This window comes from Propithecus coquereli, unplaced genomic scaffold, assembly GCF_000956105.1.
Source record: "Propithecus coquereli isolate 6110/MARCELLA unplaced genomic scaffold, Pcoq_1.0 Scaffold545, whole genome shotgun sequence".
Taxonomy (NCBI): domain Eukaryota; kingdom Metazoa; phylum Chordata; class Mammalia; order Primates; family Indriidae; genus Propithecus; species Propithecus coquereli.
In genome coordinates, this window is record NW_012151341.1 from 230164 (window position 1) to 253114 (window position 22951).

Sequence of the window (22951 nt, forward strand, 5' to 3'; positions counted from 1 at the left end):
TCTTTCTAAAATTTGTGATTTGAATATGTAAAATTTAAAAACAATTGTCTTTTACATAATTCTAACAGTTAAACATTGGTTTGGATGAGGCTATCTTTTTATCATAAAAAAAAATTGCAGGTATGAAAAGATTCTTACATAATATGCTATTTTTTACCCTCTAAAAAAAAGAGTAACAAAGTCCTTTATCAAAAAAAGAGCTGAACACATAAGAAGACAGGATACAGGAGAGGATGAAAGAGGAAAGGAGTGATCTTACACATACTTACACCCAGCACTCGCTGCGAGGCTCTGTCCTTAAACTTGCTCTCTGGCAGCATCCATGTCTTTCCTGAAGGCAAGGGTTTTGATCCAAGGGCAGGTATAAGCTTGCCAACCAACTGGTGTTGGTTGGAGAGGCAAAAAGAAGGTATTTCAGAGTAAAAGAGGAAGCTGAACACTTTTCTTTTCTTTAAACTCAAGATTTTAGAGATCTGTACCTGTGTCATGTTAGGACAAAACCTGCTCTTTCTGCATTAAGAGTTAAGACTGTACAAAATTGTCCAGTATGTTTGCCAGTACTGTGCGGAGAAATGAGCTATTTTCACTTTGGAACTTATTAATGACTTTTAAAAGGTATTTGAACTCATATACATAATTTTAAAGCCACATAATTTGTATTGCTGAGGTTTAAAAGAATCAAAGAAAATTATCTCAGGCTGAAAGCTTAACTACCACTTTTCAACCTGGAAGTAGGTTTAAATCAGGAACTCTAATGGATATTTGACAATTATGTTAGGAACAAAGTTGCTTTAACTCAGGAGGGTACCTACTGAATCAAAGAAAGCACAGCTAATTGCTTGGTAATTGCTTTATATACAATACCTGAAACATGGCCTTAGTCGATATGGGTGATGTCAGATAGGTCATGATGCGTTGGCTCACATTAGCACTGCAATTAGAAAACAGGATTCAATTAATTTTCACATTTCCATACGAACGTCTCATCTATGGCATTTAATAAGCTTTTTCTTTTTATCCTATTTTATAAGTTGTTTACCTCCTCCAAATAATTTATCAAGTAGGGATAGCCACTTGAAAATAAATGCTAAGAAATTTTCTGTAAAATACTGTTTTTTACTCAAGTCAACAGTTAAGGAGATTAACTCTGATCTACTCTACTTATAAGTATCATATGATGATAAAGTGGATGGTTGGATGGTTCATGTTGTTCCCTTCTAATTCTCCCTCTTTTGGTGAACTCCACAAATTTTGTTGATCAATGGCAACTTTCCAATGAGTTATTTCTAAAAGGGTACAGATTAATGTCCTACATTGGGCTTTAAATGTCTCATTCTGTGGTGTTACTTTCTGTAAAGACAAGGTACAATAAAAGTTATAACTGTTCTAAATATATACTTTAATAACTGCTAAAAATTGAATTGCCATTTGAAAGGTATCTGTAGAGTTCACAAATATGATATTATTTCTCACAACGGAACTATGTGGCAAGTAAGGAAAAGATTATTATCCCTATGTTGTCTCTAGATCATTGAAACTCAGAAAATTGGTAACTTACCTTGCCCAAAGTCATACGACCTGAAGATAAGTGGAAATAGGATCACAATGTACATCCTTTAGATACTGATTCAAAAATATTTCCCCTATACAATTCTGAATTAATTTCTTAATTGTATTTTATAGCATTAATAACAATTTGAGAAAAGGGGGGAAAAACAAGGGTAAGCTAATATTTGTTGCACTAGACACTATGCCAAGCTGGTTACAGGAGTTCCTCACCTTTTTTTTCCATCATATCCCTTTGAGAAACTCATTTAGAAAGCACATTTAATATTACACCAAACAACTCATTATGTCTCCTTTGATGTTATAATTTCATAGGCTCACCTTACTACAGAGATTGCAGAAACCTTTTCCTTTGTTTACCAGTTTCAAAATAATGAGTTGATTCTTTTGCATCTTCCAAAAGTATCCAATAGATATTTTCTTGATTTGGGTTTTTTTTTTTTTAAGTATTACTGTGAATTCATGGATTTAAATTTCACTTATATGCCTTAATTAACTGTGCTTAGTATCCCAAATAAGCACTGAGGTGTGCTCTCTTCTATTGGACTTGTGTTTATGTCTCTATAATGGACGGAGTTTGGAAATATGTTTCATGTGTATATATTTGTTTTGTTGTTACTAACTTTTATGTTTAAAATAAAATATCATGAGTTCATACAGATGTTTCTAATAATTAACTTCAGGACTACAAGAAAGTTACCTAATATCTTCTATTTTCCATCTCTTTATCTTTTTTTCAATGCTGAGAATTTTTGTTCTTAATAATATCATGATGATATACTCATTTGCTGAACCAGAAAATACGCACAGAAAATTTTCAGGATAACAATACTAGGACAATATAATTTCCAAAAACATTTTAAGGTTTTTTCATTTAATTTTGATAGTGATTTTTTTCTGTTGGATATAGCCCAGAAGGATATAGATAAAAATTATGATGTTTCAAAATCAACTGGAATAATAATTTCTATGTGGCTATGCCACCACCTCAGCAACAATTTAAGTTTACATGCTCGTTTTGATTTATATTTTAGCAATCACTTTCTCATTATATATTTTGCTCCATGATTACCTAAAAATATTATGTGGTTCCAAAATCAAATCTACAAAACAAGATATATTCAGAGAAGTCTGGCTAGCACTCTACTTCATTCTTTTCCCCAACCCTTAAAGCTAAGCATTTTTAAAACTTTATGGTTGATTTTTAAATTTTTAAAATTATAAGATGATAGCTGAGTGTTAGATAAATGGATGGATAGGTAGATGTTGATGCCATTTATCTTTCTTAAGTAAGCAGTAACATTGTATACACACTTTCCTCTAATTTGTTTTATGCAATTAGTAATATATCCTTGATGGCATTTCTCACTAATTTTTATAGCAACACATTTTTCTATTGCATTTATGTATTATAACTAATTCAACTAGGCCCCTATTAATAAACAATCGGAATTTTGCCAATATTTTGCTATTACAGATAGTGCTGTAATGAATCATTCATAGAAAATATTTTTTTATATTTTTTTCTAGTATAATCTTTGGAATAAATTCTTACAAGTAAATTGTTGGACCAAAGAGTAAAAGAATGCATAATTTTTCTACATTTTGTCAAATCCCTCTACAAGTGATTTTCTTTTTTTTCACATGCCCACCCGAAATGAGTGAGAGTGCCTATTTTATGTAATCCAGCCAATATTAAGTGTTATCCAAATTTTTAATTTTTGACAATCTTATTGGTAAGAAGTGTTAAATTATTATGGTAGTATTTTGTATTTCACTTCCATTAGTAAAGTAGGGCATTGATTAAAGGGCTTTTTCATTTCTTTTTTATTGCATTTCCTATTCATATCTTCACCCCATTTTTACAGAGTTGTTGGTCTTTTTCATTATGCTTTTATTTCTTTGCATATTTTTTAAACTATCTTTTTTGAGACAGAGTCTCACTCTGTTACCCAGCCTAGAGTGCAGTGGCATCAAACTTCACTGCAACCTCAAACTACTAGGCTCAAGCCATCTTCCCACCTTAGTCTCCCAAAGTGCTGGGGTTACAGGCATAAGCCACCACATCTGTCTTATATCATTTTTTGTTGTGATAAACACATAACATAAAATTTTCCATCTTAACCATTTTTAATACTCAATATTATTAAGTATATTCACATTTTTGTGAGACATCTTCATGCATTTTTATCTTGCATATCTGGACTCTATACCCATTAAACAACAACTCCCTTTTTTCCCCACCCCTAGACCCTAGTAACCATCATTCTACTTTATATTTCTATAAGTTTGAGTACTATAGACACCTCATTTAAGTGGAGTCATACAATATGTTTCTTTGGGTGACTGGCTTATTTCACGTAACATGATTTCCTTAAGGTTCATCCATGTTGTAGCATATTGCAAGATTTCCTTCCCTAATTTTAAGGCTGACTAACATTTCATTTTTTGTATTTACCATGTTTTTTTAACCCATTTATCCATCATTGGACATTTGGTTTGCTTCTTCAACTTCTTGGCTGCTGTGAATAGTGCTGCTATGAACATGGGGTTGCAAATATCTCTTTGAGACCCTGCTTTTTATTCTTTTGGGTATATATGCACAAGTGGTGTTGCTGAATCACTTAGTAGTTCTATTTTTAAAGTTTTAACAAACTTCCATACTGTCTGTCACACCACTTGCAACATTTTACAATCCAACAGTGCACAAAAGTTCTAATTTCTTCACATCCTTACCAACACTTGGTATTTTCTTATTTTATATTTTTTATAGTAGCCATCCTAGTAAGTGTAAGGTGGTATCTCACTGTGGTTTTTTGGGTTTTTTTTGATGGGGCAGGTTGGTGTTTTCTTGTTTGTTTTTGAGGTAGATCTCTCTCTGTTGCCTAGGCTAAAGTGCAGTGGCATCATCGTAACTCACTGCAATCTCAAACTCCTGGTCTCAAGCGACTCTTCTGCCTCATCCTCGCAAGTAGCTGGGACTACAAGTGTGCCTGCACCACCATGCCCAGCTAATTTTTCTATTTTTTGTAGAGAAGGGGTCTCACTCTTGCTCAAACTGATCTTGAACTCCTGACCTCAAGTGATCCTCATGGACTACTAGGATTACAAGCATGAGCCACTGCACCTGGCCTTCACTGTGGTTTTGATTTCCATTTCTCTGATGATTAGTAATGTTGAGTATCTTTACATATCCATTTGTATGTCATCTTTGGAGAAATTTTTATTCCAGTCCTTTGCCCATTTTTAGTTGGGTAATTTGACATATTTGTTGTTGAGTTATCAGAGTTCTTTATATTGTACATTCTGGATATTAACCCCTTATAAGATATATGGCTTGCAAATATTTTCTCCCATTCCATAGGTTGCATTTTCACTCTATTGTGAAAGTTTTTAAGTTTGATGTATTCCAATTTGTCTATTTTTTTCTTTTGTTTCCAGTATATTTTCTGTCATATCTAAAAAATCATTTCCAAGTCCAAGGCCATAAAGTTTTTCCTCTATGTTTCCTTCTAGGGGTTTTATGGCTTTTGATCTTACATTTAGGTCTTTTGAATTAATTTTTATATACGATATAAAATAAGATCCAACTTCAGTATTTGGCACGTAGACATACAATTTTCCGAACACCATTTGTTGAAGAGATTGCCCTATCTCCATTGAGTGGCCTAATCAGGCAATGTGTGTCACAAAATTGATGCAGTAAACAAGGTCTAGTCTGACAGAACCATGGATTTCCACTGAAGCAGTAAGGACAATACCTTCCAGTACAGAGACATCAGCCTGGGGATGAAGTGTCTAGAAATGCAGCTAGACTTAGATCACTCCCTCCCCCAGAGATATGAGTGAGGTGGCTGCATGGTTTAAGGCAGAGAGAAAGGAATATGGAAAGCAGAAATCATGGTGCACGTTCCTCTGATTGTTGGGCATTTATGTGATTGATCATTCCTGGGCTGGAAAGCTCATAAAATGGGTAGTCAGATGGTACCTGAGGTATTTGACAGGGAACCAAAATGCTCAATGTGGGCCTCCACAGAAAGGGAGACTCGTGATCTAAGGGAAGAATATGGACAAAAGTCAGGGAAGTCTTAAGCAGTCTGGTTGGTGAGTCTGGCCAACATCTTTCTCTGTGGGCAGCTGGGGGAGACCCAAATAGGGGATGGGCAATGTCATGCTTGGAAAGCTGGTGGATGGTGGGATCCTGAATGTGGGGCGTCCTGGATGTGCCTCTTGATATCACCCCTGGGAATGAGATGCACTATTAGGCCAACAGCAGGCTTACTAGGAACCTTCCAGAATGTGGAACTGACTCGGGTTTATGTGCTTTAGGACATCTTTGCTATAATACATAGGAGTCGGTGCCCATGCCAAAATGACAAGAATCTAATCTCTGACCAAGAAAGATATTGCTTTCTCCCCTGCTGCTGCCTTATCAACCCAGAAGACATGCCTCAACTCCCTCTGGAGGGTTGTTTTAGACAACAGAATATTCACAGATTTTCTTTTAGCCCAACTGGCAAGAGTGTGTGCAATTGCCCACATCTCTTCCTGTACCTGGAGAAACACCTTTGGCAGTATAGGGGTACAAATAAATGAGATCTGGAAGCAGGTTCACCCATTGCAAAAGATCCTCCTTTGACCTCTTTAGCAACTTGTTACCTGCGTTGCTGATATGCAGGGCTTAAGTTGTTGCTCCAGGAAGGCCTGGTCATCCTACTTTTAGTCTTCCTGGGTCTAGTAAAAGTATTCTGGCTATGGCTCAACAATGTTGCATTGCGATTGTGTCAAGCAAGGTAATACATTTGTCTGACAAGACAAACCTCTGCCCTCAGATATGAGAAGGCCTGTGGGAAGCTTTACTAAGTAGTCAGTCTGGGTAGGAAAGTGGACTGAAGAATATTTCTCTGGGTGGCACTGAACTGACCCAGTTCTCCCATGTTTCTCACTTATAGTTCTCAATAATAACTGCAAAATGTACTGGGAATGCAACATACTTAGGTAAGGAGGGACTGGCTAGAACAGCCCAGACTTTGTTCTAGTCCCTGCTAGAAATGCTATGTTCTTCAGTGTTTTAGCCAACTAAAATAGTGGTCATGTGGACATACCAGGGCATAAATCTTAGGGCAGGCTGCTTTTGGGGGTCCTCAGCTGTGGTACAAGTGGGGCACACACAGACGGGACTCCGTCGACCCTGGCAGTATTCCTGAGACTTAGGGCACTGGCTCATTATAAATCCTAATGTTCTGCTGTCTTCTTGCTACCTATCTCTAAATAATAAACCTGTTTCATGTAACTTGTGTGTGTGTGAGTATTCTGTCTCACTGGACTCAGGCAAGTAGTAAAAGTGCAGCCTGAGAGGCATAGTGAAGAAGTGGCAACCAGTGTACAACGAATCTGTTACATGATTACTATTACTATTACATAAAACGTCTTTATGTTATAGTGTTCTATTTTGAACTGATAACAACTGTAATCAATGTGAAAAAAATCTAATTCTTTATAACTCCAGCCCCCAATTTGATCTTATTGATGTCACAAATGATGTTTTCATATATGTTATACCCGTTAGCACAGATTTATATGGTTTTTAAATTTTTTTTTTGCCATTTAAATTCTATGTATCAAAATTATAATAATGCAGGTACTATATTTTTCCATGTATTTACCTTTACTGGAGAACTTTATATTTTCATTTGTCCTCATGTTCCTGTCTAGTGTCTTTCATTCAACTTGAAGGACTCCCTTTAGCATTTTTTGTACAGTAGGTCTAGTGGGATGAACTCCCTCGGCTTTTGCTTATATGGGAAAATCTTAATTTCTCCTTCATTTTTGAGGGAGTTTTTCCAAGTACTGTATACTTGGCTGACAGATTTTTTTCTTTCAACACTTTGAATATATTATTCCATACCTTCCTGTCCTGAAAGATTTTTGCTGAGAAATCTGCTGATAATCTTATGGACATTCTCTTGTATGTGATGAGCTACCTTTTTTTTGACTGCTCTCAAAATTCTCTGTTAGCCTGTTTGTCTTTAACTTTAGACAGTCTTATTATAATGTATCTTTTTGTGGTTCTCTTTGAGATTTATTATACTTAGAATTCTTGAAGATCCTTGAATTTGTATAATATCCATTTCTTTCCTCATATTTGGGAAGGTTTTGACCATCATTTCTTTAAATAAGCTCTCTTCCCCTTTCTGTCTTTTCTTCCTTCTGTAATTCCTATAATGCATATATTGGTCTGCTTTATAGTGTCTGATAAGTCACTTAGACTCTCTTCACTTTTCTTCATTTTTCTTTCTTTTTGTTCCTTTGACTCAATGATTTCAAATGACATATCATTAAGTTTGCTGATCTTTTCTTCTGCCTGATTAAGTCCGCTGTCAGACCCTTGTAGTGAATTTTTCAGTTTAGTTATTGTGTTTTTCAGCTTCAGAGTTTCTGATTTCTCCTTTTTTGTAGTCCCTTTCTATTTGCTAATTATTCTCATTTTGCTTATGCATCATTTTCCTGATTGTGTTTACTTGTCTATCTGTGTTCTTTTTTTTTAGGTCATTGAGCATCCTTAATGAGGCATTTTAAATTCTTAGTTTCACAGCTCATAGTTATATGTTTCTTTACAGTTAGCTTCTGCAGTTTTATTTTGTTCCTTTATTTGGGTTTTATTTCCCTGATTCTTTGTATGCCTTATAATCATTTCCTGGGATGTGGACATTTGAATAACCAATCCTCTCATCCAGTCTTTTTATATTGGCTTTGTGCAGAGAAAAACCTTCACCAGTCTGCCCAACTAGAAATTCTAGAACTTAACAAATCTTTTCTGATCTTTTATTCCCCCTGGCATTGGTCTGTGGAACTGAAGCTCTAATGTGCTATGGTGCTTGCCTCTGTTTTCAGCAGTTTTCAAACTCTGCTTGTGTTCCATCAGTGCTCTGAATCAGATTACACAGAAACCATTTCCTCAGAGAGCCCCCATACAAGGCAGAGGTAGGCTATGTGGCCTACTCTTTAGTTTCTATCCTGAAGGAGGAACCTCAGTATGAGAAATTTCCTCCTAGTTGTGCCTGCTATGCCATGTAGGAAAAGGAATACAGAGAGGCACATAAAATGCCTTGAACTTTCCTGACCCTGTGTCTCGGAGTCCCTTCTTGGTATTGCATTGATCTAGGGACTTTAAGTTCTCGGATGATCTCTAGAGTTCTCACAGAGGTATTTTGATTCATAGATCGTTGCTAGCTCAATGTCTCTGGAGAAATAGAGGGCCTAGAGCTTTCTGATACACTGTGTTGCTGACATCATCATTATGAATTTTTATAATTCACTCTACATTAGGTATATTAGCTCTTCATGTGTGATATACATTAACAAATTATTTCCTAATTTGTCATTTGTCTTTTGCTTGTGGTGTTTTTCCCATACCAAAAATGTTAATTTGTATGTTATAAAACTTTCAATTATACTTCTTTTGGGGGAAATTTGGAGTTTACATAGAAAAAGATTCCCATTCCTAGTTTATAAAAATTTACCAATGTTTTCTTCTGGTTCTTTCATAATTTAATTATTTTTATCCATAATTTATTTTAATATTTGGATTTTTTCCTGGTTTTTAGGTAAAGATTAGATTTAATTTTATTTTTATTCCAAATGATTTTCCAACTATCCCAACACTATTTGTGAAAAAAGACTACAGTATCACCAAAATTTAAAATGCTATTTTCATTATATACTCAATCTCTATAGCAATTGTGTCTATTTCTGGATTTTTAAAAATCTTTTAATTTGGTTAGACTGTTTGGTCATTTACCAACAGCACACCACATCAGTTATTTTAGTAACTTCAGGTAGAAACTCAACCATTTGAAATGAGACCTATAATTAGAATAAAAGTTCCTAAGAAATTAAAATACAAAAACTGTCAGGTAAGTTTGTGGTAATTACAGATCTGTTAGAGTCTCCCTCCCCTTCACTAGAGAAAAACACAACTTAAATCCTCTAAAAGATATATTCTTAAAAAACATGAGAAAAAATCTTGACAATGTGAAAAAATAGGGAGGAATACAGATATTCCTAATTGATCAGTACAACACTATTTTAAACAACAGAACTGTCCAGTAAACTATAAGATTTGCATATTTGGAATTTTAACATTATTTTCTAAGATAAAAAATAATTTTTGAGAAATTATAATGAGATATAACTATTATTTTTTCTCATTTAGTGCCCTGAGAGGTTTAAAAATTATTTAATTTTTTCTTGCTGACTTGATGTTATCATTATTAATTGGAAACTAGAGAGATAGTAAGAAATAGTAAAACACTAGTAGTGTTCAAATAAATATTTAAAACCTATTTTTCCATGTTTATATTTTTCTTCATTTATACATTAGAAGTCAATTATGTCCCAGGGGCTCTTTTAAATATATCGCAATATTAACTCACTCAAATCTTACAACTACTATGTAAGAAAGTGAGCATTGTTATTCCCATTCTACAGATGAAGTAACTGAGGGAAAACAATTTTAAATGGATCATATAGTCAGTAAGCATTGAAGCTAAGGTTAAAACTCAAGATGTTCCTTCATCTGTACTTTTCATTACTGCATTACAATAAATATCTATCTAATAAAAATGTAGTGAGTACTTCTAGGTCCTTAACATTGTTCTAGGTATAGAAGACTAAGAAAACAAAAGACAATTTCCTGCTTTCATTGTGCTTACATTACCAGCCTGGGGTAACATAGTGAGATCCCTGTCTCTGCAAAAATTTTTTTTAAAAAGTAACCAGGCATCATGGTGGCACACACCTAGCTACTCAGAAGGCTGAGGCAGGAGGATCACTTGAGCCCAGGAGTTTGAGGCTACAGTAAGCTATGATCATGCCACTACACTCCAGCTTGGGTGAGAGAGTGAGATGCTGTCTCTTAAAAACAAACAAAAAACAACATCTTTCAAAATTACAGTTACTAGCCTTTCTCAAGATAGTTGGATATAGCCACTGTTCTTTGGGATAAAAGCAGGTATAAAAAACCCAGTGGCTTAAAGAAGCTAGAAAGAGAACAAGGACAGTGCATCAATTTCCTTTTAAGTAGTCAAGGCAGAGTCAAGGCAGGCATTGCTTATCTCTCCTCTGTTCATACCCCACTGGCACTTTGTCATAACTAGCTGCAAGGGAGGCTGTGAAATGTAGTCTCTATCTGGGCAACCATGTGTCCAATGTAAGCTCTGATACTATAGAAGAAAGCAGAACAAATTTGGTGGACATGTAACTGTTTCCACAGTAATGGCTAAAATGTGAGGGGTGGAAGATAAGAATGACAAGATGAGGGAGTAAAACATAAAAGGTATATATGTTGAAGAAGTCTCCTTAGGATGGTCTATGTGATAATGCCCCTCTCTGACTCTGGAACTCCATTGTTACTGCTATGAAAACCGTTATCTTAGTTTAATATTCTTTCCAAATAACATCCCTAAAAAAAGTCAGTTATTTTTATTTTTTTTTACATTTTGGAGGATATGCAAATTTTATCTTGACCTCTAGCAACAATGGATTGGGTAGACACATTTTCTTCAATAACATGTGAGTCAGTAACATGTTCTCAACAATGTACTCATCTTTAGTATGTCATGTTCTTTTATATTTTTTTGCATATTTTTCTTCTTATTATACATTTCTGGCAGTTATTCAAGTTTGATTTCAATATCACTGATTCAGGTTTTAGAAATGTAAATTCTGATATTGCCCTATTTGAGTTTTGTTACTTTTCCTTCTTGTTAACCTTCTCTATTCTTATTCCACTTAGATTGTGCCCTTTGAATCTTGGGTCTGGGTCCTCTGGGGCCAGTTTTTTAACCATTCTCAGTCTCACCATCTGCATGAGAAATAAAACAAGGAGAACTATGTTGTAGGGTTGCTATCAGGATTACATAAATAGACAGTAAAATGCCAGCACAAAACCAAACATAGTTGGTTTTCAATATATATTAGCTTCATTTTCAATCACTAAATTCAATTACAAGGCAGAAATGTATATACATATTTTTTTTTGAGAAAAGTAAATTCTAAGATAATGAGAAAATTTAGTGAATCAGGACATATCATTCTGGGTTTTATGTTTTGTTTTTTTTTTTTTTCTTTCCCTTCGACTAAGAAAGGAAAAGGGGATTAGTGTTATCAATTTTATAATTAATAATAATAGCAAAATTAATATTTATATAGCATCTAAAAATATATTTCCATGTTACTTTCATGTCATATATCTAAATTACTATGATTAATAATAAAAGCTAAATGTGCAAGGCACTTTACAAATTACTTTAAATTATCTAACTCTATTCTTAAAATAGCCTATGAACTCATTATATAAACTACTTGGCATAAAATCTCCACTTTATCAAAATGACAAAACCATGTCTTAGAACTGTAATCTGTCTTTTATGAATATATTCAGTAAGAGGGCAAATCTAGAATTCTAATCTGAGCATTTTGACTCTAAACCTTTTCTCTTTCTACTTTATCTTGTAATCGTTAATTGTGCTGAATACTTTTCAAGTCCTTTGAGTCTGTAATGATAATGTATTGGCCCCATTCTATCTCTATTTTGATACCACTAGAACTCAGCTAGAGCTGTTCAGGGACACCAGCTCGGTTTTGTCACTTCCCTGGTCATATTCTCTGTATTTCACCAATTTACAAGTCTCCTAAACCTCTTGTCTTGAGGTCATGTAAGAGCATTCTATTAGTGCTTTTATCATAGTTGAACAAGTTGTTCCCATAATTTTACTTGGCCTTGGCATTTCTGCTTGATTTCCAAAGACCTGCCCTGACACTTTCAACTTGTCTTGACTTCTCAGTGGCTTCTCCTCAGATTTCAAAAAACATAATGTATTCTTATTGATGTGAATGACTAACATTGAATTCACTATAACAAAAAGCTGGGCAATGTAGGATTGAACAATTTACAAGGGCTTGGAAGAAAGCAAAGCAGAAAAGAATAGGATTAAGAAAAATAAACTACTATTTATAAAATGTAAAGTCTCACATTTTCAATATACTTAGCTCAGTTCCTACGCTTAAGAAAGTGAGAGAGTATATATTAACAGTTGAGTTTTCTAACAAATCATGGTGGAGGGTTTTGGATTTACAGAGAATGTTTACAAAGGTAAATTCATGAGTTGAGATACGGCAGTGATGACAATGAAGGTTGAAAATAACCATAGTTTGGAATGTTCCCTTACCCACACTTTTGTTCATTGTAGCCAAGTCTTCCCAGCTATGGTCCTGTGGGACTGGACCTTACATATCCATTCTAAATCTTTACATTTTCTTTGACAACAGTTGCTGTCTTCTTTGTCAGTGCTCCCCAAAATTTCTTAATATATAGCACAATAGATAGTCAATGCAAAATATCACAACTTGGTCATTTCTCTTAACTTACTCCGGAGCCTGCCCCAACCAAGTATATAACTCTACTGTAACACGTAAGGATTATTCACAATAAAGATCTCCACATTTGTACCTGAAAGACTGGGTAAATTGGCATCTAAAATCCAGAGGTAATATACTGAAAATTCAGAATAACTTTAAAATTTTAGTATCTTGAAAATGTGAAATTATCTTCATCTGTGGCTAGTACCAAGAACAAAGCCCTGGGACTAAGAAAAAGATATCTATGAGATATTCAAATGCTTCTAATGTAGATTTGATGCAAAAACACAGAACTTGTGTATATTTAAGCAAATATTATCTATCTTGCTTCTAATGATTTCAGCACAAGATCAAAAGGGAAATCTTAAAGTTGACATATTAAAGTTAGAATTTGGTTCACTACTCTCTAGGCTTTTTACTTAGAGAAAGCTATTTAACTTTCTTGCGCTTTAAATTCCGTTTTGGAAAATCTGGATGAATCTCTTCTACTTATGAGGGGTAGGGAGACAGCTAAGTAAAATATGTGGAAGGTCCCTAGAAAAATGCTCAGCAATTATTAGTAGGTAATTATTACTAAGGTAAATTAAAGAAACACAATGGTATAATGGGTTTGAATCATTTTCAGTAATGTTTATAGTATTATAATATCCTGTGTGCTATCTATTACATAGCTATATATACATGCAAATTTGAGATAAAGTTCTCATTTTTTTATTGTCTCTCTTTTAACTCCAGGCCCTTTGTACCTGTCCTAAGGCATTTACCACTCCCTACTTTATATTATTGTAGTTTATAGTTAATTCTTATTTAAGACTTTGAAATGGACAAAAATACTAGATTTGCCCATATTCAGTAAAGGATTACTGAGTGTCTGTGTTTGTTTTCTAGGGAGATTGTAACAAAATACCATAAACTGAGTAGCTTAAACAAAATAAAGTTTGCCCATGAAACCAACTTGTCTTGTAGTTCTGAAGGATAGAAGTCTGAGATCAAGGTGTTGTCAGTGTTGGTTCCTACTGAGGGCTGTGACAGAAGGACATGGTCAAGACAGTAGAAATGACTTGTTCCAGGCCTCTCTCTGGTTATAGATGCCCATCTTCTCCCTGTGTCTTGACATTGTCTTCTCTTTGTATATGTCTGTGTCCAAATCCTCTCTTATAAGAACACCAGTTATATTGGATTGGGCTTATTTCTAATGACCTCATTTTAACGTAATCATTTTTCTACAGTACCTCTGTAAAGACACTCTCTCCAAATAAGATCATACTGTGAAGTATCGGAATGGGGCAGAGGGACTTCAACATATGAATTTTCAGGGAAACACAATTTAACCTATAGCAATGTCTCTATTGAAAGCTGGAAATTTCTTAGAGGACCCTTCTAAGTTTATCTAATTCTATGGTTCTTCATCTTTCAATGTCTTTGATGACTCACAACTCTGTAGAGACAGGAGAACTTGTAGAGGGTATGGCTGTCACTTTGCTGCATCTTCCTGATACAGCATGAAACATTAATGACTTCCTGGAATATGTCCAAATAAAGAGCCATCCACAGGAGTACTTCCCTATCTACCACATATTCTATCACAGTCTGTAGCAAGGTCATCCTCCTTTGCTAATGATGTGACCCAGTCAGTGACTATATATCTAGGCTAATTATTCCCCCTCCTGTTTTATCTTATAGCTTTGTTTTCTTTTCAAACAGATCCCTCATAAAGAAGCGAAAGCTCAAAGTGCTATATCTAGGTGAAGTTCTGGGGCCTGGACTGGGCAGGCTGGTGTGGAATTCTCCAACTGCAGAGGATAAAGACAAAGAAAATTCATAATACACACCCACAGATGAAACTGGAAATGTTAGGCAAATACGTAACACAACTAAACTACTCAATGCTGTATCTTGAAAAGAGCTGAGGAATTCAAGTGAGCAACTAGGTTAAGAACATAGATTTGGAGGACTGAATTTCAAATTTTTTTCTGAATCCCAAAGTATAAGTCCTGAGGCCTCATCCATGGTTTGAAAGGGAGATGTGAAAGGCATCAAGGAAGTTTGAGAAATATAATTGATTGGGCACCTAAATCATTAAGACTACCAAAGGATAAACTTTAATTTTGCAGCTTTGCAAAAGCCAACCCTAACTACTTCCCTAACAACAAACCTCAAAATCTACATTTTTGAGTAGGTGTTCTTTTATGTTCTCTACAATGGATGCAACACAAGTAAGGCAAATATTACAATTAAAAGGTCAATTTCCCATGCTACCTCCCAAAGAAATCAATATCACATATTCCCATGTCATCGGGGGAGTAGAACGATGAAGAGAATGTTCCCATGATGGACCTGCTGGAAGCTCTAGCCAAGATTCTGTCATCCAATGCATTTCACCAGTTGTAGTTGTATTACATAAAAAAGATAGAAGCAGCACTTTTTTACAGATTATTTCTAAGTGTTTTATACACCATATCAGAGAAATGACCTGTTCTAGGCCTCTCTCTGGTTATAGATGCCCACCTTCTCCCTGTGTCTTGACATTGTCTTCTCTTTGTATATGTCTGTGTCCAAATTCTCTCTTATAAGAACACCAGTTATATTGGATTGGGCTTATTCTAATGACCTCATTTTAACTTAATCATTAATCAAATACGAGCACCAAATCGTGCTCGTATTTTTAAGCAAGTTTCAACTTATTCAAAATGTTACATACAGTGATAAAGAAATGATAGTTTAGAATCTTCTCTCTTCAAATCTGTCCTTTCCTATCACTGCATTTGTTATTCTGGATATTAAAAGCCAATATGCAGAAATGAGTCCACTTATAATACACACGTGTGCACACACACATTTGGGGAACATATTTTGGGAGATCTTAAAAATAAGCACCATGACTCCTTCTTTATGGAGTTGACAACAGTGACAACCTCATTTATGCAGCTGAAAAACTACAATAATTAATGATGGATTTCAAAAGGAAGCAAATTTCATATTCTTAGAGAACTACATAAGAATTGTGAGAGACCTTACAGGTCATCAGTCTCTCAGCCTCCTCCCTAACTACTCATCAAGTTGGAGCTCTGCAATGTAGTGTGCATATTTTTCAGCTTTGCCAGAGTCCCTTTCATTTGTTTCCTTCCTAACAGTTCTCTGAACGTCCCAGCCATACAGTTCAAATAATCATGGTATCCCTACCCTTGAAAATGTTCAGGCTCAGAAAATGATATCGCAAAGGATGATGCTTCGGCATGCTGAGTACTTTGAACTGAAGGACATTGGAAGAGTCTCAGTAGCAAAGTCTATTTCTGACCTTCCCTACTCTTCTTTCTCCCTCTCCCCTTCCTCCCTAAAGCAGACCATAGAAACTAGAAATATTGTTCTAACCTTCCCCTACATTTCTGTGTAAGAGCTGGCCATAAAGAAATTCTCTGATCAACCGTCTCTGATAGTAGATCATAAGACCCTCCTTCCAGAAGGGGTCCTGCCCTATATCTGAGAAGAAGAAATCCTACACAGAGAGATCAAGAAGAATCTGAGCAGGCCGGGCACGGTGGCTCACGCCTGTAATCCTAGCACTCTGGGAGGCCGAGGCGGGCGGATAGTTTGAGCTCAGGAGTTCGAGACCAGCCTGAGCAAGAGCAAGACCCCGTGTCTACCAAAAATAGAAATAAATTAATTGAACAGCTAAAAACATATAGAAAAAATTAGCCCGGCATGGTGGCGCATGCCTGTAGTCCCAGCTACTCGGGAGGCTGAGGCAGGAGGATCGCTTGAGCCCAGGAGTTTGAGGTTGCTGTGAGTTAGGCTGATGCCACTGCACTCTAGCCCAGGCAACAGAGTGAGACTCTGTCTCAAAAAAAAAAAAAAAAGAAGAAGAAGAAGAAGAAGAATCTGAGCAGATAGGCCTTGCTGGGTTTCCCACCTCAGTCCTTTACCATTGGAGCATACCCTTTTGTCCAATCACATTTCTACATAGCTGTCCACTCTTCGTCAAACCTAAGCATAAAAATGGATGGTTTTCCCTGGATCTTTGGATCTTCATATCTGAAGGCTCACTTGTCATGTAAAGTTTTGATTAAACAAATTTGTTATGCTTTGCTCTTGCTAACCTGTCTTTTGTTACAGGAGTGCCAGCCATGACCTTATGACAGGTGAAAAAAAATAACACAACTCTTCACCACTATAGAAATAATTGTAGTATGTGAACCAAAAAAAAATGCCCTTGATTGCTTAACTACCTTTTAGGGATTTCTACCTGACCCATGCAATCTTCATTTAAACACAAAGACAAAGATCTGACTTCCTAAAAGAAATGGCCATTCAGGCTTTTGTTTTTATCTTTTTTTTAAACATAACTCTAAAGAATAAAGCCTTTTGTCTTTTAATAAATTAAGATCTGATTCATGTTTTTAACTTCCACAGATTGATACCACTGTTGCTTTGGCATCTGCAGAATGCAGGAAAAAGCCTACTTCCTCTTAATTCATCACAGTTAAAATCCATACAAAGCATGGAAACAAACTTCATTAACTCAGATACTTTTCACCTACTCATAAAACCACTAGTTTTTTTTTTTTCTTTTTAACTCAATTGTGCTTCAAAACTCTAGATCAAATTGTTCTACAATTTGGGGCAGATTATAGTTACCAATTTGCATATAGACTGCTTCATTTAAAAATAGGTTTGATGCTGACCTATGAACAACGATGTATTAATATGAAGCAGGGTGCTGTCCAGATTGATTTTTCTAAGGCACTTTTAGAATTTTACATGCAATACCAACTCTTATATGCAACTGGAAACCTTAAAAAGATGATGTTCTTCCTTAACAGTAAATAAATAATATATATTGCAAGTATGAAAATAGGACCATGTTCAAAATTCTTAATTATAAAATCAAACTGAAAAAGTCCTTTACTACTTACCAGAGGTATTTACACAGTTATTAACAAAGTAGGGTCCTTACAATTTCATACTTTGTCTTTGCTGTGGGACACAACAGAAATGTAAAACCTATGCTTCTTTGTTTTAGGCTCTTTAACAATAAATGCCAGTGTAACTTGTACAACACTCACTCAAGATAACTTCTGGCCTAAGGAATGCTGCTTATCTGGTCTGACTACCGTGGAAACCAGCATTTTACTAGCAGTTTTCATTTGGAATCCATCTGGCTCAGATATTCATCTATAACACTCCTTGATGAGTTCTGATTTTTATTTTATAATTTTTGAAGCAGTGATATTTACATACCGTATCACTCACTTGTCTTAAGCGTGCTAGTCAATGATTTGTAGTAAATTTACAAATTTGTAAGTTGTGCAACCATCGCCACTATTGAATTTTAGAACATTTCCACGATTCCAAAGAGAAACTTAGTGCCCATTTGCAGTCACTCGCTATTCCCACCCTCAGCCTCAGACAACCAGTAATCTGCCTCTGTCTCAGTAGATTTGCTTTTTCTGCACAATGCAAACAAATGGAATCATGCAATATGAGGCATTTTGCAACTGGCTCTTAATGAGTTCTTTAACAGACAACTTTAAAATGACAGCAGAAGTATTAATTGAGAATGACTCACCACCTCTCCCAGTTCCGAGTTTCACTTATTTGAATAATATACAAGTGAGTAAGAGACAAGTGAAGGTAAAAGCGCATTATTAGCCTAAGGATTTCAGTTCTGACATCAGAATGGAATTGTTGCTCTTTTTATCGGTGTTGCACCTTGGGCTGTGTCCCCCCAACCAAAGTTTAAGGAATGGGTGTGTAGATCCTTTGGATCTTCAAAGTTTAATGAAGGAAACCCTCACCTTTTTGAAGCTTCCAAAGTGTCAAAGAGGCTGTATGGCCATACCAGCAACACTCACACAAAAATTGTAATGCACAAGCAATAATCTAGACTCTGGGGGCCAGCCCATAGCAAAATCATGTTTTCATAAACCAGCATATAGTCCAATGAGAACACACATTTCCAATGCAAGAAGAAGCCAGGATGTAGACAAAGAAAGAAAGCAAGAATACATTGAAGACAGAGAAAACCTTTTCTTCAACCACTCATTTGTAATTTATAATCTACAAATTTAATGAATTGGGGAAATTTTTGTGACACTATGTTTCTCACATTCAGAGCAGAAAGCCAATTATGTATCAAATTGTTTCAGACAGTAGCATTTAGTCCTTTCCTATCTTCTTTGAATAATGTAGACATTTGTGAGGGTGGTACCCCAGTCTCCAGGACTTACCTGAGGCTCCTTTCTCACCTTGCTGTCTCTCCACACGTGCAGAATATTATCATTTCCATACTCACCTTTGAGTCTTGTATTTACAGCCCTCCAAGTGCAACTGACCCTGAACTCCATCTAGAATGCAGGTGCTCTGTGATTATAACAAGAAAATTAAAATTTTAAAAAAGCTGAATGCCATAAAGTCCATGGCTGTTGTATTTTCTATCTCCATCGTCTTTAAGACCACAAGCTATTTTTAGATTTTGGTACCATAAACATTGACTATTATCATAGAGCTTCCCTCATAAGACCACTGAGGAGTAATTATCTAAGCAGATACTATCACCTTGGTGCCCAGGTACTCGCATATATTTTGGTCATAGTTTGATGTTGGCACTCATAGAATCTATGCCTTCAGAGACCAAAAAGACTTTGCTTCATGTTTTCTTCTCAAAACTTTTTTCCTTCTTACCAGTTACTTCTCTTAAACTTGCATAACCTTCACTACTTTTCTGTCATTCCAAATTCTAATCTCTGTAGGATACTAGTTATCTTCACCCTCCCTTAGAAATAGGATGTAGGAGCGATAACAGAAAAATAAACTAAAAGACTATATATACCAAAGCAAAGCCTGCCCATTATCCCTCCTTAACTTTTATGGCCAGGGCCGGCTCTAGCAAGCCCTTGGAGAAATGAAGCTGCTATTCTATACTAAGCTTCATAAGAGAGACTCTTAATTGGAGGAAAGAAATCTCTATCTCTTTCTCTGCCTCAAACTAGATCTCCTCTATTCCAAGGACTTAGACAAAGCTTTCTTAACTCTTGGAATATGTTCTCTTAGGAAACACACCCTGAGACTTGTATCTGAGGTCACACTAAAGCTGTGCCCTTGCAGCCCAGTAGCCCAACCTTTAAAACCAGCACACGCCTGTTAAACCCGGTATTTGCTCTGGGGACACCAGCCACCACAGCTAAACAAAGTTTATCCATCTTCTCATAGGATATTTTATTCCTCAAATATTAATCCTTATTCTAAATGATTCCCATCCCGTGAACCATATGTTACAATGGGAGGCACTGGTCATTCCTGTATCATCTCCCATAAATTCCAGTCTGTTGAAAAAACACAGAAGTGTTCCAGCTGGGTAAGCTTACCATACCAGCTTCATTACTGGAAAAGCTGAGTTAAAAATATGGTGAGGATGGAGGACAATATTGGTTTTCCTATGATGCATACGTGCATGTGCACCCATACAGGTATGTGTGTCTATACACACACACACACACACACACACACACACACACACACACATAGACCCTGCTTACTCACCCAGTCCCAGGTGGAAAATAGGGAACAGGGGGAACTGAACTTGCCTTGCATCTGCTACATCAAAGCCCAGTTTTCTCACTTACTTCATAGATAGTGAAAGCAATATAAGCCCCCATTTAGCCTAGGAAAGAATAAATAGTACCAAGACAGCAGAAGACATAGCTTTAGGAAGATGCTACATGTAAGCCATAAGCTTTAACACAAAAAATAATTTAGATAAATTCCTCTACATCTAGGGGGAGGAGAAGTAAGAAAACTGAGAAAAAGATACACATTGACTCCCTAAATTTTCTCAATCACCTGGAAAAATACTAGTGGAAATTTTCTTCTTTATGGACCAAAGTAAAAATATGGGCAGAAGAGAAAAAAAAAGATATTTCCTAGAATCTAGGTCCCCTCCATTGAAGGATAACTTCATGTCATTTACCTTAATTTATGAATAATGAACTGTGAAGTTTAAGAAATGTAGAATGGGGATTATATGCAAAGACTCTTGAGCTATATTGTTCAAGCCTACCACTTCCACCTACTATCTGAGCAATCTTAGACAAACCATTCAACCACTTTAAACTTTAATTTTCTCTGTAAAAGGAAAATTGTAAAGGCTACCCTGTAGGTACCAAATCAGTTCATATGAAGTACTTAGCAAAATTCTCAAAATGTTAGCTATTATTATTATTATTATCATTATATATAATAGCCATAAAATTACATAATAATATTAACAATTATTCCTTCATCACTAGGAATTAGCATAGCTCTTAGCTATATTTCCCACCCAGGATAAATATGCCCCCTCTATTGTCATCTATTGCTGATGAGATCTTATTACTATTTACCAATAATTCTCAGCCTTTGAATTTCCATTTAGCCCATACCACTGCAGAGAATACTTGCATCTTCCAAACTCTCTGCAATTATCTCTTCTGAACTACTCTAGAAATAGATTAGTAGCTCTCTCTATTTCTTGGAAGGTTTCTACATTTCTACCATGCTATGGTGCCAAGAGGAGTATAGCCATGATCCTTTTGTCAGGAAAAATAACTTCCAGATTAACATCCTTGGGGAAAGGATTCCCAGTTGGGTGAGTCATGATTTCCATGATTCTTCCTGCATGCTACTATCAAAAATAGCTTCTCTAGCAACACAGGTTTTCATACTTAACTCTTTTGCATTTGCTATATAAGCCAGTAGTTCTCTGTCCATGGGCCAGCTACATTAGAATAACCTGGAAAATGTTTTCAAAATTTTAGATTCCTAGTTCTCACTTCTACAGATTTAATAGTTCAAATTGGAGATAAGAGAGAGGTGCCTATGCTCTCTAAGTTTAAAATACTCTCCCAAAGTGATAACTGGGGGAAATATTTGCAAAGCATGTAAAAGAGACTAAAAATTTCCTTATTATACTACAGCTCTTACAAAAACATAGAAAAGACTAACAATGTAAAAGAAAAATAGACCAAGAATATGAACAGATGGCACGCACATGTGCACATACACAAAAGGCCAATAAATATGTGAAAAGATGCTCAACCTCATTCATAACTAAAGAAACTCAAGTATGTAAAGTATGTAAAGATATGGAAAAAAGAATGTAAAGATATGTATGTAAAGATCAAGATAAATACGCACACAATGATTATAGAAGCTTTTTTTTTAGAAGTGCAAAACAAACAAGCACAAAACTCACCCCCAACAAACAACAAAAAAAACAGAAACCTGGTTAAATAAATTGTGCATGTTGGCATGCACAATTTGGCATGCTCAAGATCACTGAAAAAAATGAGGTAGATCTGTGATGACATTGCAAGCCACCTTCAAACTATTATTAGGTGGAAACAAGGAAATGACTAAAATAAAGTATATAGCGTGATCCTATCAGTGGTAGTGTATATCCGAGATACCTTTCTGTACCTCTTTCATTTTATAGCATGGAGATACTTAGTTTAGCTTAATTTAGCTTTTAACTTGTAAGAAATCTCTCCTGATGAGTTTAATAAGTTTCCAGGTTTAGAAATTACTATTATGCTATTCAATTTGATTAAATACTACAATTGTTCTAGTTAATCATATATCGGGCTAGCATAGAGCTATCTTACCAGCTTGTCTATAAGATTAAATGAGATAATATAAGGAAACACTTAAGAATTTTAAGCACTGTGTAAATTATTATTACATTTAAGAGTTATTGAACATTTTGATTATTACTGTAATAGCAAATATACTAAGAATAGGGGATATAAAGGTAAATCAGACAAAATATGTGACCTTGAGATGTTTAACCTCTAATAAAAAAGATAAATTTGTTAAAAAAGAAAAAGTAGGATAGAATATAACTAGCTCTATAAAAGAGGCCTGCAAAAATTACCATGAGAATGTGATTTGTGGCAGATAATGAATATTTAACACATAAAATTGTTAGAAA